This window comes from Adiantum capillus-veneris, chromosome 26 (assembly GCF_014529385.1).
Source record: "Adiantum capillus-veneris isolate H3 chromosome 26, ASM1452938v2, whole genome shotgun sequence".
Classification (NCBI taxonomy): domain Eukaryota; kingdom Viridiplantae; phylum Streptophyta; class Polypodiopsida; order Polypodiales; family Pteridaceae; genus Adiantum; species Adiantum capillus-veneris.
Window position 1 is genome coordinate 127,051,947 of NC_140956.1, and position 18,264 is coordinate 127,070,210.

The window sequence follows — 18,264 nt, forward strand, 5'->3', positions numbered from 1 at the left end:
CCTTGGAAGACCTTGGCTTATGGCTATGAAAGCTAGGCAAGATTGGGAGACAGGTTCCCTTGAGTTGCGACCAAATCATAAGGTAGGTGGAAAGCAACAAAAAATTGTGTATGACATGAAGCAGGGTAGACAACAAGACCTAGAGATGGAGACTTCTATGGATGAATGGAGCACAAGCAGCTGCTCTTCATCTGAGGATGAGTCATCTAAGGAGGATGCTAGCTCTTTGGAAGTCATGGGTATAATACTGCGAAACCCAGAAGGAGAAGGTGGTCAAGACTCTCTAAACAAGGAAGAAGCCACAGGCTTAGAGGAGATGCTAGCTAAGGACCTACTAGAAGAAGAGAGAGAACCCTATTTTCAGGTACTAAAGAAGCATGCTGGCCTCTTTATAACTGATTACGAGCACATTAAAGGAGTGACGGTAACCCAACACCATATCCAATTAAAGGAAGGTGCCAAACCAGTGGTGCAAAGGCTACGGAGATTAGGGCTAGTGCAACAAGATGCACTCTTAAAAGAAGTAAAAAGATTACTCAAGGCAGGATTTATCTACCCAGTGGAAGATTCTGAGTGGGTGTCTCCAGTTGTGGTAGCACCAAAGAAAAATGGGAAGTGGAGGGTATGTGTGGATTACAAGCCTCTAAACGCAGCCACAAAAAGGGACCATTTTCCTTTGCCTTTTCAAGATGAAATACTAAATGAAGTGGCTGGTCATGAAAGGTACACAGTGTGTGATGGGTACTCAGGCTACTTCTAAATCAGAATTGCAGATGAAGACCAAAGAAAGACTACCTTCATAACACCTTGGGGGTGTTTTGCTTATAGAGTTATGCCTTTTGGTTTAACTAATGCCCCAGCTACTTTCCAGAGGTTTATGAACTTGGTATTTCAACCTTACTTTGGTAAGTCCATACGAGTCTTCATTGATGATTTTTGCATTTACAGCTCTAGGGAAGTACATCTGTCCAAGGTTGATGAAGGTTTCACCCGTCTGGCCCAATTGGGTGGGCAATTGAATAAAGACAAGTGCCACATAGGTGAGAGCAAGGTCACTCTACTAGGCCATGTTGTGTCTCAAGATGGTATTGAGGCTGACCCTGAAAAGGTAAAGACATTGTTAGCTTTACCTACTCCTTCAAACGTGAAGCAACTAGTCTCCTTCATTCAAAAGGTTCGCTACATGGGACGATTCATACATCTCCTTTCTCAGGCAATCTATCCTTTGCAGCAGCTCACTAAACACACTACATTGACATGGAGTGAGGAGGGTGAAAGGTGCTTTCAAGAAGTTAAAACCATTTTGAGCTCATTGCCTGTCGTCCTACAACCCACATGGGGTGAATTATTCTATGTAAATCCTAGTGTAGGTCCAGAAGCTCTAGGAGCTGTCTTGATGCAAAAAGACCCAAAGACATCTCTCATGAGACCAGTCTACTTCTCTAGTAGAGTGATGACAGCTGCTGAAAAGGGTTTCAGCGCAACTGAGCAATTGGTGCTAGCTCTTAAGTTTGCAGTGGAGAAGTTTCGGGCTTACTTACTTCCGAGACAATTTGTGGTGATCACAACTGAGGAGGTTTTTCCATATGCCCTACAACACATGGAATTGTCTCAAAGAATAGAAAAGTGGGTGGTGCAGCTTCAAGAGTTTGACTACACACTACAAGTAGAGAATTCCACCCGTGCTTGTTTGGCAGATGTCCTCACACAAAGGTGTTATGAGAAGGCTAAGAAAGAGGCACCTAGTAAGGTACCGCTGTCAGGAGTTTTTTGGAGCAAGGAATTGCGCATATGTACATACACATGCATGGTGCATCAAATAAGGAATTGCCTATTTTCCAGAGCCAGGTGGTTACATGGGGCCCACATGTGTACAGGTAGGACAACATGTACATAGTGCAGCGATTTTCACTATTATCAATACTAGTGTGTTTTTTCTACAATAAGGAGGAGTTGGTAGCGTGTAAAACTTCTCGAGGAAGCTATCCGCGGGCCGACGACGTGAGGTCAGCAGGTGCGTCAGATGGCATCTAGTGGCGTCAGGAGGGCGAACGAAGTCAATATTTGCACGCGGATGAGGACGGACACAACGTGGGTGTTTTTTGGTGAGAGTTATGCAGAAAGGTCATCATTAGGACCACTTTTTGGGGCCACTTCACGTGGTGGCGAGATGCATTATTGGAAAAAAGTTGAGTGCCAGGTGTGCGAATGATGCAAAAAGGTGACAACTATGCACTGCGAGGTCAGTTTTTGGCCTGTTCTGGGTCCGTTTGAGGTCATCTAAAAGGCCAAGGGTGCCCAACTAATAAAGCTAAGTGTGGGAAATGAAAAAAGGGAGAGAAGACCAGAAAAAACGTGGAGAAGAGAGGAGGAACAGCCGCAGGTGTGTTTTTGCTCATTTTGGAGCCTGTTTTGGCCGTAAACTGCTCATCCGAGGTCGGATTTGAGCACGTTGACATTGTAGACTGGGGTTTTGGGCCGTTCCGGACGCGATGGCGCTGTCCATTTTGCCAAATTCCTCACTCTTTTTCTGCTATTTTTCTGTGTAATCTTCTCCGGTGAGTGAAGCTTCTTCTCCAATTTGTGATTGTATCTGGTATCTTTTACCCATATTATGTGAGCTGTTTGCCCCATTGGTGTTGGCCCAAGCTCATTTGTATCTAAACATCAGAAGTTCTCCTCTTTTGAGCTGAGTTTTTGTGTGTGTGTGTGTGTGTGTGTGTGTGTGTGTCTCTGTGTGGAGTGGGCAAGTGGATAGTCTCTCTCCTCTCACTCCAGAGGTGTGTTCCCTGTCTCGGCCAGGTGTGTTGTGTAAGCCGAGTGGTGCCCCATAGTGTGTGTGTGTATCTTCCCAAGAGTGTGTGTCGGGTCGTTATAGAGGCGCTGTGTGTGTTTTCATCCCGCTCACATTCTTTTGGCGCCCCCACGGAGGATCTTCTTCGAGTACCTTCTGCTTCGAGCTTCGAGCTTCGGGATTACAGGTTGCAGATTACAGGTTACAGGTTACAGGGACAGGTACAGGTGATTCACACAGGTACAGGTAGCTGGAGTACAGTGATATACTAGCAGTGATGTCAGTTGCAGTTGTTGTGGGAATGCATCACTTGGCGCCTATTTGAGCGCATTGTCTGCTGGATTGTACGTTACTTGTGGAAACTGCCATTGTACGCAATTGTGGAGCCATACTTGGTTGTATTTGGCAGTCCCAGCCATCTCTGAGACTTGGTCTGGAAGATAGTCATTTCTGAGACTTGACTATATGCGATTTGCATTAGCCTTCGTGTGAGGGTCGATAGCGTGAGGTTTTTATTGAGCTGGGGGATTCTCAAATGTGGAGATCCTTTCTGTGATACAGGTAGCTGGAGCACCCTTTTTGTGACCTCGCCATAGGCTATGTACTAGTGAGTCCTACTTGATGCTCGGGTTCTATTGTTGACAGTTTATGCATACATAGACAGTCTATATTTTGGGTTCCTACTGCTCTACTTCTGGGGAAACTCTGTCGAAATTTTCCCAAGTTATGATGGCCTAGATGGTAAGGTACATCAGACCCCGGTAAATGGCTGGCGATTGAAGGCCTACCAATGTCGTCTTTCACAGCCATATGCTGGTGAAATCAATGCTAAGGATGGTTCAGAGGAGAGCTCATCATATTCGAGCTCCAACTAAGGTAACAATCATGTACATAGTCGTTTCAAAAAAAAAAAAAAAAGAGAAGACAAAAAAAAAGGGAAAAAAAAAGGAAAAAAAGAGAAGAAAAAAAGAGAATGCTACCAGTGAAAGCGGATATTGACAATGGATGGGGTATGGCTTTCAAGGGTCTAGGAGACCAGTTGTTAGTTATGGATGGATACAATTATTCATCAGAAAGGACTAAACAGGGTGCATCAGCCAAGAAAGCAGTAATATGGCAAATTCAATTGGTACCAGGTGGGTAAGTATTCAAGAGAACCCTATTGTAGCACAACCTACAGCTAGAGGCATCAAATACCTCTAGCTTAAGGGGGAGGGCTATATGATGCATGGTTTTTAGGACCCCTTCTGAAGATGCAATAAAGGCACAGTCAGTTGTTGGGGAGATGAGGATACTCTAGTCTAAGGGATCTCGAAAAAGAAGAAAAATCTACTTCACAAGCACCAAAGAGTAAAAAGTGCCATGGACAAAAGATACGTGGGAACGAGATCTTATGCATGCCTACAACCTATATCTTACAGAATAGCCCATTCTAGGTGTGAATTTCTAGTGAAATTTACACGAGGATGTTCGTGTGGACTCACAACACAGCATACTCCGTTTTCACTTTTTTACCGACAGTAAATATTTTTTACCACAGTAAATATTTTTCACCTACATGGTAAATACAAATCACTTTTTACCTACAGTAACTTTTTTTACCCATGGTAAATATTTTTTACCGCACCATAAGTATTTGGTAGGTAACAGTTCACTGTTACTAGAAGCAGTGATTGGGCATCAACAATGCAGTTACAGGAGGAGAAAAGGGGAAAATCTTATGGTAAAGGTGAGTCAACAGGAATAAAGACTTTTGAGTTGAAAAGAGACATGCTGATTTTTTCAAAGAACACATGTCAAAAGAAGCCATGGTTGAGGATTTTTTGAGAATTTGATATTCAGGAGGACCCAGCTGCCACCTCCCCCCCGCAGGTCCCCCCCTCACATGTGCAGAACCTCCAGTTTCAACAGCCACCTTACCTACTCTTAAACGCTGGTCAAGGCCTTATCCCCATGTGTCACAATCAGAAAAATCAGCATTTACCCTCCCCTTTCACATCACTCTAGAGAATATCTTGATGGTGACATATCAGGTGACCTCAATCTGTTGACCACCCTAAGCAAAAAGTAACCCCAATCAGCGGATTTAAGCATGTTTATCCCTAATCCTAAACCCTCTCAGAAACCTATATAAGGAGGCCTTCTCTCACTCAAAACCAACACTTCACCCACTTCACCAAGCAACGAAGCTATGACGACATTGCTCACAACGAGGAGCTATGGATGGAGCTCTACTCTCTCTCCCTCTCTCTCTCTCCCTCTAGTATGCTACATTACTAGCCCTAAAACCTAAATAAGGAGTCTTCTCTCATGCTCCATGGCCACCATCCTCGCCATCATTCTCTAAGGTATTGATGTGTTGCTAGTAGGATCATACCTACTTGCTGGGTTGATTGTTTTTGACAAGGGATTATGCCATCCTTGGCTTGCTTCTCTATATCCTTGTTATGTATGATCAGATGCCGTTGTATTGTTAAGCTGATGTCTTGTGTATATATATGCTACATAAGGTCCCTAAGCTTCGTTTCTATGTGTTTTGCCATATGTTTTGATGCCATCAGAATGCCAGAAGTCTCACTTGCCTATGTGCACTATGTGTGAGGTCCCTAAACCTCTTAATTTAGGGTGGTGCCCCCTTTGTTTTGTTCTTTGCTTATTTGCATGAGGCGTGGTTTGTGGAGTGTGCACGAGTACAGAGGCCACCCGATTGCACTGCTCTTTTTCCCGCTATCAGTGGAGTCTTGTGTGACATGCCAAATGTATTCAAATGTACGGCATCGTGATGGACTACATCCTACTTATCCATTAGCCATGCATTACAAATGGGCTGTGGATTTGGTTACAATGCCTTTGGGACTTTGGCAAATGAGGTATTTGGTGCTTGCAAGAGAAGATTTGTCTAATCAAGTTGAAGGGCGAGCATTGAGGACAAAGAGTACACAAGTTGCATGTAAATTTCTTCTTGAAGATGTGATCTGTCGCTATGGGTGTGTGGGAAAGATAACTGCAGATAGAGGAGAATTGGATGCTGATGAAGTAAGGGAATTCTTCTCTAGAATGGGCATCAAACTAGCTTTAACTTGTGCTTATAACCCAGAGGAAATGGCAAAAGTGAAAGAGGACATCCTCCAATAATCAAAGCTTTAGCTAAGGCTTGTGAAGGTAAGCTTGGAGAGTGACCAAGGTTACTACCATTTGCATTGTGGGATGACCGTACAACACATAGTTCAGTCACTGGCTATATGCCTTTTGAATTGATGTATGGTCAAAAACCTGTGATGCCAATTGAAGATGTAGTTCTTACATGGAATGTATTGCCATGGGAAGATGGAATGAGTAGAGAAGACCTTCTTGCATTGCGCATACGGCAACTAGAAAGAAGGCCTGAAGACATTGAGCTTGCAAAAGCTTGACTAAAGAATGCAAGGTTGAAAAACAAAGATAGATTTGACAAAATGCATAGGCTCAGACCAAAAGACATTGAAGAAGGTGATTGGGTGTTGGTGTACGATAGTAGCCTTGAAAACTAGCACTCTACAATAAGGAAGCTTGCAAAGAGATGGTTTGGTCCTTATGTTGTCAAACATGTGCATGGAAATGCAGCTTACACCTTGCGTGAACTGGATGGGACAGAACTGAAAATTCCCATTGTAGGAAAAAGAATTAAATTGTTCAAAAGAAGAGGGAATGATGATCCATTTGATGCACAACCAAGTGAAGAGGATGATGAAGCCAACTATATGCAAACTGAGGATGGGAGTGAGAATATGGCGTCTGACCATGAGTTTTAATGCTCTACAAATGTTGTTGTGGCACATACCGGAGGATGTGCATGTTCAGAGGGGGTGAATTTCGTGCCGTGGCACGTACATAGTGTGAAATAAAAATATTCACCTCACTCTTGATACTTCTTGATGTATGAAAATAAAAGAAATCATGTACATATTGTGATATATGTTGAAGCGTCTACTGCGGTCATTATCGTGTACATACCTATCCAGGGAGTCGTGGCCCTAGATGTGGCGCATTTGCATGATTTTCCACTTGATAAGATATGCTTAATTTGCTTTTACAATGTATATATTCCAAGTGTTTCATGGTGGCACACTCATCTCGCCTATAAAGATTGATGCGGACAAAAATTGCCAAAAATAACAGCTAACAGGCGCTATTGCAAAATTGCATGGAAAGTGACCCAAAATGGTATATTGATGGAAAATGATGCTTATCTATGCTTTTTATGCTTAAGTGAGTGATCTCACAAATTTAGGGGTTTTTTTTACTCCATTTGGGCTTTTTTGCATCAAAAATGGCATTTTTTGGGTAAAAAATGAGCTGAAAATGGCCTAGTTTTGGTCTGAAATGGAAAAATGGCCTAAAAATTGACACATCGGCTGAAAATGCCGTGGGTAAGAGAGAGAGAGAGAGGGCTGCTTTTTACAGAAAAAAACCTGCAATTTTGCTCTATTGTGTAATAGCTTCCATGGTTGCCCATTCTATGTGTGTTGCAGTCCGCCTCTTCGCAATCTTGTATATGAGCTTGTGAGGGAGTGAATTAGGGTTTCCCCTTATCAAAATGGTGTTTGGGCTTCACTTTAGAAGCTCATAAATCTCTGCAAAATCAGAAAATGGTCGTCGTGAAGGTGGGAGCTCGAGCATTCCTTTCAACTGTTTGATGTTACGACTATGTAATTGGGGGCAGGCTACATGATACCATGAAAGAGGTTTGGGTTTTGATTGAGAATTGTGCTTGTATGAGCATTGAGGTTTCATGGCTGAAACTTTAGTGTTTTCAAATGTTCTTTTAAAGTGAAATTCAATGTGATTTGATGATCCTCTTATCATAATCTCAACTACGAAAACAAGCAATTTCCAAGCACGATAGGAAAGAGGGTTTGTGACTTTGCTGTCACGAATGCTCTTAGATTCTCTGTCACCCCTAGAAAGAGGGTTGGTGATTCTCCACAAACGCTTTTTCACAAAGTGTTTGTGACTCTCATCACGAACTCTCACAGCCAGAGGTTTTGCACCTTCCCAGCTAGACCGCTCACATCGTGACAACGCTTTAATAAAATTTGTGAAACATTTACAAGCGATGCCCGCTAATTTTTCAAGCGTCACAACAACCAAAGGCTTCTTGTTTTGCCTCTCTTTTCGTACTATTAATTATAAAATAATTTGCACTACAAGAGGCTCTTCACATTAGCGACGCTCACACAGCGACGCTCAAAAAAAAAATTCCCGGCGTCGCTATGAGCGTCGCAAATTTCTTTGTAAATTTGCGACGCTCATAGCGACGCTTATAGCGACGCTCATAGCGACGCTTATAGCGACGCTCATAGCGACGCCAGCTGGGGTAAAAAAAATAACCGAGCGCGCCCAAAAACTCAGATCTCAGATCTGAGTTTTTCGGCGCCCTCAAGCAAAGAGCAGGTAACGCTCTCCCTCACTCTCTCTCTCTCTCTCTCTCTCTCTCTCTCTTTTTCTTTTACACACACACACACACACACACGAGGAGAGGAAGGAGAGCCAGGTATGCTCCTTCCCTCTCCTCATTCTCATGTTCCCTTCCCCTCTTTCTCTCTCCCTCGCTCTCTCTCTCACACACACACACATACACACACACATATAGTGTTTTTGAGAGAGAGAGAGAGAGAGAGAGAGAGCGAGAGAGAGTGCAAAAACGCACACACATACATAAACAAAGAATGCACACACACATTGAGAGAGAAAAAGAGAGAGAGAGCATGCATAAACAAAAAACGCACGCATTGAGAGAGGAAAAGAGAGAGAGAACATGCATAAACAAAAAACGCACACATTGAAAGAGGAAAAGAGAAAGAAAACATGCATACGATCCAAAAAAACGCACACACATTGAGAGAGAAAGAAAGAGAAACTAAGGGAGCGTCGTAGGAAACTAATTAAGATTAAAAGACCTAAAGATCTAGCCGACGAGGAGTTGAACTGAAGACCTATTATTCAAGAGAGAAATGGCATAATCAATCTATCATACTTGGCATGGGTGATAGAAAGGTTATACCATTTATCTCTTTTTATTGGCACACACATCCACACACGCGCACACACACAGGAAGAAGAGAGTTATAACGTCGTAGGAAACTATCTTAAAAGACGTTAAAGATTAGGTTATATGTAGACTTACATTAAATTAGATTTAGGTTTATTTTTAACTAGATTTACGTTTATTTAAGCTAGATTTAGATTTATGTTATATTAGATTAGATGCGGGTCTCCATAGACTGCGATGCCTGCATGAAGCGGGTGAAGAAAGCCCTCAATGGAATATAGGGTATTGCTGCCTTCACTCATAGTGGGCTCCGTCGATCCAAAAGTACTGGTGAAATGTCTTCAGAAGATAGGGAAGAAGGTGGATCTTCAGGGCGGCAAGAGTCACTACATCCCCGACACAATGACCATCTAGACAACCTCTAGTCATTAGACTTACGTTAAATTAGATTTAGCTTTATTTTTAGTTAGATTTACGTTTATTTAGATTTACGCTTATTTACGTTAGATCGAGTCCACGCAAGAATTACTGTCGGTTTAGGGTTTAGAGTTAGACGAACAGTGAAAAGATCTACTGTGAAAAGATGTTAAGATGAAGTGAAGTGCTACAGCTAGAGAAGAGGCAAAGGGATTTTGTCCACTACATGCAGTATCATGTAGGCGTGGGTGTCTAGATTTCTTGTACCCACAAATATAGGTATTGACCAATAAAGACGAGATTATAACCCGGTGGTTCTGATCTCCGTGCACCTCTAGACCGAGGTGTGCGGAGATTGGACATGACTAGAGAATGTGAGGTAAAGAGAGAGAGAGAGAGAGAGAGAGAGAGAGAGAGAGAGAGAGAGAGAGAGATAAGACGAAGAATGCCAATAGAATATTAAATTTGTTGTCTAGGTTATAAGTTTTTTATCCTCATTATGAGTAGCGACGAGGATGTGGGACCGTCCAACCGAAACACCTATCTCTCAACGAGGGTCTTATGTCCTTGTAATCAATGCAAGCATGCTGTGCGACGGACAAGACGTGTTTCTTTGCAGCACGTTCGTGAATTTGGCGAGTTCGATCCATCTATTATAGATCGAGTTGTTGCCAATTATAACTCGTCGGACTCTGACGCTGGCCAACAAGCAGCAATCTTGCAACCCAATAGACGTATTCGCAGGCGCTTTGGTCAAGCAGCATATGTGAGGCCACAAGATGTAGCCTCTGACAGCTCGGGGGATGATCATGCAGAGCACATTCCCAACGAGGCAATGTTTGAGCCCGAGATTGATGAAATGATCGAGACGATCATGGATTCAGAAAGGCTTATCTATGATGATATGAAAAGTGAAGCCGATACATCATTGTATAATGGAGCACGTATGTCTAGATTGAAAGCACTCCTGGTTCTTCTCAACATGCAGGCAAAGTTTGGATGGAGTGACACTAGCGTCACAGCGCTTTTCAGGTGATCTATTACAATTAGTTTACTTTAATAGAACTCATGGTGTATAATGATCTGATAGATTTTTACACGACTGTATCATATTTTTATGTTGTGTAGATTGCTGAAAGAGCACATTCTACCAGCTGACAATGTGATGCCAGATTCCCGAGATGAAGCAAGAAAGATTTTGTGAAACTTGGGGATGGATTACAATTCTATCCACGCTTGTCCTAATGACTGCATTCTTTTCAGAGGGGAATATGAGCCGACACACAGGACGACGGAATGCTTTGATCAGAGGTATTCTAATGTGGACCATGCATGACTATCCCGGGCTAACAGAATGCTCAGGTGATCTATTGACACTCCTCTCTCAGACACTGTAAATCTTGTTTTTCCCCATAGTTGATCTATTATCATGTGTATACATGCAGGGCTTCAAACAAGCGGATACAGAGCATGTGTCACATGTGGACCTAGACTGAATGCACGTAGGGCACCCTCACTGAAGAAGCAAATCTACGAAGGTCATCAAGCGTATCTTCCGGAGAATCATGTGTTACGCGACGGCTTTTTGGGAAGAGAGCCACCAAGGATGTCTGCACAAGCATGGTTAGAGCAGAAGGAGATGTGCGATGACGGATTGCCTCCAGGGATGAAGAGACTATCTCTATGGTACGAGTTACCATACTGGCCTCGACTCGTGATCACAATGCTAACCATTCAGGTGCATCTTCTTATTCACATAGTTGATGAGGTGGAAATAGCTGGCACAGTTCATTCCAGATGGATGTTCTTCTTAGAGCGTTTCATGAAAACGCTTAAGGGATATGTGCGTCAAAAGGCACGTCCGGAGGGTAGCATGGCAGAAGGTTGGTTGGTATCAGAGTCCCTAGTGTACATTGGAGAGTGGCTAGACGGATTTGATAAATCCCGGGACACGCTATGGCGAACCATAGATGATGAGCGCATATCTGGGATTGTCATGTGCAATCTCGGTGTTGAGAAGAAGATGACGGAAGATCTAGAGGCTAAAATCAACCGATTTTGCATGCTTCACAATCCAGTGATGCAAAAGTGGATTTCACAATATGAGGATGCAAAGCAAGAGCGACAAAGGGCACGAATCGAGTGGAGACGGGGAAGACGACCACCGATGCACTATCCAGCGGTTCTGGAGAGCCTACCAACCTTCATGAGCTTAAGATGGTTGCACAACCAATTGAAAAGCGCACAACAATGCGGTGACGAAGTGACTGAAGAAGAGTGGGAGTACTCTCGGGGTTGCGCGACCAAGGTAAGTTTGCAATGTACGACTAGCAAGTGACTTTATTTATAAACGTTTGAACGGCCACTCATAATCTTTGTTCGTTGTAGTATAAGTCATACACAGCAGCATGGTGTAAAGGTCGACATTTTAGGGTGGAACGAATCGACAAAAAGCGTTTTACTCAAGATTGTGGAATCATGGCAAAATTTGAACAGTCTAGTCGACGACGTTCCTCTGATGCAGATCCCGTGGTGGCGGAACTCACTTACTTCGGCACGCTGCAAGAGATTTTGAGGATCGATTACAGAGGATTTTTTGTCGACTTGTTCGACGTGCAATGGTTCAAGATAATCATGGAGGGTCGAAACGCTACTGTGCGTAGAGGAGAGTCTGGTTTTCTTGAGGTGGATTCTACTAAGAAATGGACTGACCTAAGAGACACTTTCGTACTACCCGAGCATTGTGAACAAGTAAGTATATAAATAGTTAACATCCCCCTTTTACAAGTTATGTGCTTGAAAGCTCTCATGTAAGTTATGTGGCTCTGGCAGGTAGTATTTCATCCTACAAAGTCTACATCAAACTGGTGGTACGTCATAGAGTTAGCCCCTCGTAGTGCAAGGACGTATGAAGGCTACCATGTGCCAATCACAACGACATCAATGGAGGAGATCAGAGAAGATGCTCAATCAGAAGCCGCTGCGGTGGTGCCAGACGAGCATCAAGATGCTACTACTCTATATGGGGTGCATGCAGAGGAGCTACAAAATGAAACAGAGGATATGTGTTTAAACGGAGAGCTCTATATAGATATAGGAAGTTATGCTGAGTTATGCGAGGATGAGAGAGAGATCTCTTAAAGCCACAAATATTGTATTTGAACAATTTTGCTCCGTGCTGTAAAAGCTCTAGCTCTCTAAGTAGCTTCCATGGTGTGTAACGCTCTTTTCTACTCGCGCTCACATCTTTTGATTGAAAATTCTGAGTTTTCGACTTGCCTCTTCTACCACTCGATTCATTGCGTCATTGTATTTATATGCGTCATTACGTCATTGTATTTAATGGTCTTTGCGTCATTGTCTACTCTATTCATTCAATATTAAGTTTAAATATTCGTGTGTTTAATGCAGGTATGGATGATGAGGAGTTTCTTTCTTCTTTGTCACCGCAGCAAAGACAGTGGTACGTGGAGCGTCATCGCTCTGGCGCATCATCGCGCGTTCCTACACCATCCGCATCTCCCTCTCTTTCGGAGCATTCGGCGCGCTCCGAAGCTTCGGCGTCGACGAGACGAGCGTCACACTCGTCTAGACACCGGCGCTCTAGTGGTGGCGGTGGCGGTTGTTGTGGGGATTCCGCCACCGATGCCTCCACACCGCCTCGTGTTCGACGAGGCTCTTTACCCTCCCCTTCTTTGCCCGCCCCCACACCAGCCACAGCATCGCCGTCTACGCCAGGTTTTGCACGGCTGACTGTTCCTAGAAGCTACACACCTCTACCTACTCCGCAAGGAGCCACCCCACTCGACACTCCTCGCTTCGGGGCCCAGACGCCGGTGGAGACACCTGACGTCCGTACCCCCATCGACACGCCGCTAGAGACCCCTGCCGGGACACCCAGGTTCACGCGTCACCGGCCAGAGGGCTTGCCTTACTCCGTCGACATCAGCGGCGGCATCATCATGGATGATGACGGCAAGAAGGTGATCTCGCGCATGCGTGGTCTTTGCTCTCAGCTGTTTAGACACTATATACTAAACAAATGGAGTGAAGTACCAAGTGATTTAAAAAACAGAGTCATCAGCATACTTCATGATGAGTTTCCCGTTCCAACACGGGATCAGCGCTTCAATGAAGACCTGATGAAGATTCGAATGCGCGAATACTGCAAACATAAGCGTTCCGAAGTGCAAAAAGCAATCAAGAATGGGTGGAATAGGCCAGATTGGCTGGCCAAAGAAGATTGGAAGAATGCGAAGAAAGCAGCGCGCGAGAATCCCGACAAGTGGAAGCAACAAAAGGATGCAGCCAGAGCGCGAGTAGAGGCAGGGAGCTCGCACCACTTGGGGAGCGGTGGATGGGCATCATTTGAGGCCGATTTTGTAAGTCTTTTCACATTGCTCTTTATGCATGTTCGATAGTTTAGGGTTTATGAGTTTTTTAGTTCTAACATAATGAAATCTTTGTATATTTTGACAGTGGTCGATGACAGGACGTGATCCCACACCGTACGAGCGCGAGTACGCAGGCAGGAAGGGCTTAAACGCCCTGATGGACATTCTCAGTTCTCGCGGCGGCATGGTTAGTATTAGGGTTTACTCTTTTTTATTTTTTGTATTGTTTTATAAATGTCGTTATATGTTTATACTTACTGAAAACTGTCTTATTGTCTTTTTTTGCAGAATCCGACAGATACGCCGCTTGGACGCGATGAGACGTCTGATTAGACGACGTCAGTTTAGCCGTAGCTAGATAGCATTAGTTTAGGGTTTCTCATAGCTTATGTATCATGAGACGGATTTTATACGTCTTTTTGAACCATGTATATTATTACATTTGTCACCGCAATTCCTTTTGCCAATCAATTCTTTATGCCTATGATGTTGTACAATTGTCATTATTACATTTGCCAATCAATTCAGTTTGTCTATGATGTGTACAATTGTCAATTTTGCAAACAATGCGTCTTGTGGGTGACTATTTTGGGTCTATTATTTACCTTTGCACTTTTTTTAAAAAGTGAATCAAGTACAATATGGTTGATGGGTGGCAGGGCATTCAATGCCCTGCCACCAAAAAAATATTCTCTCAAGCGTCGCTATAAGCGTCGCTATTTATGGCTCTGTAGCGTCGCTATATGCGTCGCTATACTCTTCTGTGAGAGCGTCGCTATAAGCGTCGCTATAGGCGTCGCTATGCGCGTCGCTATATAGCGACGTCTTTAGCGACGCCTATAGAGACGGCTATAGCGACGCATATAGCGACGCTCTTGTAGCGACGCTTTTAGCGACGGTTATAGCGACGCCGGGGGTTATAAAAACCCAGTGTATTTCCGTCGCTATAGGCGTCACAAGAGCACATAACCTCTTGTAGTGTTGTTCTATTGCAAAGTAAGCAAATGAGCAAAAAGGGAGGAGAGGAGGGGAGGGAAAAAGCTCGCTAGATTCTTAAAAAGCACTCATCAAGAAATACTCGCCAAAAGATTTTCCTTGGTGTACAGTATGGTCCATAGTTTAACGTAGCCAAGATTGTCTAAGGTTTGCAAGTCCTTAAATCATTCATCATAGCTAGTCATGTGATGTGACGCACTTGAATCCACACAGTATACATTATCACAACCTTTTGTTACTTTCACAGACATAGAGCTCATCATACAATGCATAACGAATAGCATCTTCAACTCTGCATTTTTGCTAACTAGAAATTGCATGATTACAATCAAAGTGTTCTTGTCCGCAAACATGTCCACCAACATTCCCTGTCATCATTATTTGCATTGATTCTATGAAACTTTTACGACCTCTCTGATTCACTTGCCTCAATAATCTCCTCGGCCACATAAATTTTGCCTTTGAGAGTTATAATTCATTTGTTTACTCAACCACAACCACAATTACCTCTTTTAGCTATATCTTATCCTCTATCTCTTGATTTACACCTCATCCTCTACCTTTACCTCTGTTTTTTATATAATTAGAACTTTTCGCTCCTTGTATAGATGATTCTTATAAATGTTCTTTTTTTCCACAATGAACATAGACACAAGATTTGTGAAACTTAGAATGTTTTTGAGTATGAATGGAGGTCTTAAAATGCTTGTGTGTTGGTCCACAACCACGCAAGTAGGCTTCGGCCACCTTGTCATCGTCATCAACAACAACAATGATTCTTATAAATGTTCTTCTTTCCACAATGAACATAGACACAAGATTTGTGAAACTTAGAATGTTTTTGAGTATGAATGGAGGTCTTAAAATGCTTGTGTGTTGGTCCACAACCACGCAAGTAGGCTTCCACCTTGTCATCGTCATCAACAATAATGTCACTAGATGCAAGGGGCTCACACACGACCTTTATCTTCAAGGCATAGTTATTCAAAGATAGCCTCTTTTTTTACACAGTATTTATATCTATGGCTTCAATTGCAAATTTCTTACCTTATATTTGGTCACATCTAGTGAGACAAAATTTCTTGAAGCCTTCTTCGAGGGTCTGGCATATGTGTCTGATAAATCATTGCAGCTTGTAACCTAATAGATATCAAGTACATGATATATCATGCTCATTTGTTCCTAGCTTTCAAAACATACACCTATTAAGGAGTATGATTTTTCCACGATCAATTTTGGTGCATCTTCTTGCTCACCTTCAAGGTGTTCGTAATAACCTTTTTCCATTAGCAAATTGGTCATTTAATTGACCGTCCAAGCATAGAAGCTATTCTTGTGTAGCTTCTCACTAACACTGTGGTTGATTCCTTAGGCATGTTTGTACAAAATCGAAAATCTATTGAAATCCTACAAGGGACCAAAAATGGCATGTGTATGGCACATTCTTTAAAATGTTTCACACTATTGTACAATAGTTATGAAAGTAAAAGCGGCCATATGAGTTTCCTACAAGACCAACATTGTTGATTTGCAAAAATCCAAACCTTAGCATTTTTACGAGCGAACATGCTCCAACTTCAAAATGAAGTCCAAAACATGGAGGAAATCTGTCCACAAAATAATCTCGGTGTGGAGATTTTGGATCTATAACCTTCACACATAGTGGGGATTGTATGTGGAAAAAGTTGTGGAAGGGTGAAAATGGTACAGATATCCATCTCATTTTTTGAGAAAAAAGTGCATCCTTTAATGTCTCTTACACACCAAACATCATTGCACACATGGCATGTATCTACTTACTTAAATTTCAATCGCTTCCATATTCTGAGGTCCTCCTAGGCCCTCAACCCCTTTCTAGTGAATTGAAAGTTGACACCCTTAAATGGGACAATAAAAAGTCAATATCCAACTAAATTTCCATGGATTGTCTGATTGCGTCTAGGAAAAAACTATTGATAATGCAAGGTTGCAATTTTTAGACTATTAATCCATGATCTAGAGCTATCAAAAAACCCTATAAACACACTAGAAATTTCATAAAAGCTATCAAAACTTTCAAAAATATCAATTGATAGTCCCTTTGCCAAAGACATTAGTATCTTGTGCATGATCAATATTCATCATAGAGAATAGTTATTTCCTATGAGGTCAATGCATTTATGATCTGAATGACCATTGCGTCTTGCTCCCTCTAAAGCATTCATCACTTCTATCCCATGAGGTCAATGCATTTATGATCCGAATGACCATTGCGTCTTACTCCCTCTAAAGCATTCATCACTTCTAGTTGTGTGGACACAACTCCTTGTCTCAAAATGATACTTGAAAGTAATAACTCATCATGATCAAGAGACAATAGATATCGCTCCTGGGTCTCTCTCTCTCTCTCTCTCTTCTTGTCTTCTCTATGGGCTCTCCCCTCTTCATTCCTTCATATCTCTGAGGGCAAACAAGGGTTTCTTAGCTTAGGGTATGTGGGATAGCAATTTATGGCTTCGTGTGATGAGCTAGTTCAACTCCTTGTCCTTATGCCATGGTGAACTTATTCAACATTGTGAGCTTCTTCTGAGAACTTGAATTTCAAGAAACTCTTGCTCTATGGTCGATTATATGTTCTTTTTTGGAGGCTTGAACTTGTTGAATCTTCTTTCTCAATGTAAGTAAATAAACTTGGTCGACGTTTCATATTGGTTCAAGGGCCTCGCTAGGGTGAGAGGACAATGGGCATCAAGTAGATGAATGGGCATCAAGCTGTTATCTACTTGCATGTTAATACTTTTAAGAGGTACAATGCCAAAATCCATGGGTAATTAGCTTGGACATCAAGGGCTAACCATGCGAGGGCAAGGCTAGTGAACGGGCCTCGTGTTTTTTGTTTTGTGAGGAGAGAGGTTGGGGAGATTTTAACCACTCCTTGGGGGTTTGTAATCCAAAAAACCTTTTCTTTTTGGGGCCTATAAGTTTACGAGTATTTCACCATCATTAAAGGTATTAAACCTAGAAAATGCTTGTGCCTTGTCCACAATCGTAAAGCTAGGAAAGACCTAAAGCTTGTGTGGTTAGCGTACTCATGTGCGGCCTAGTTTTAACATAATTTACAAGTTTCTTAGTGTACGCTTGTATGAGAATGCGCAAGGAGTGTGATATGTGATCTCAACTTTAGCATGTTAGCTAGCATGTGGGGAAGTGAGAATGTTCATAGTGTGTGTGGCTTCAGTTATGGGATCGAGAGGTGGTGTGGTGGTGGTGATGATGAAGCGAGCCTATCAAAACCCGAGCTTGCATCGTGATTTGTGTGTGTGTGTGTGTGTGTGTTGAAAGTGAGTCTTTGTAGTCTAGGGTATGTGCACTCGGATATATATAATTTTATAGAAGAAGAGAGAGCTCTCAGCTCAGAGAAGAGAGATTTCGTGCAGGTTGTACTTCGATTGAAGAGGTCTAAATACATTAATCAGACGGTATTTTGTGTACTGTGTGCATTATTGTAGTTTGGATGTTCGCGTTGATCCGCTTAAAATAGTCGGCAGAGCAGCGGCAAGTTTCAACTTAACCTATTGCCGGGTGTAAGTTTTACGCCATCGTCTTCTATAGGCGCTCTCTCTCTCTCTCTCTCTTTTCACAGACTCTCTCGA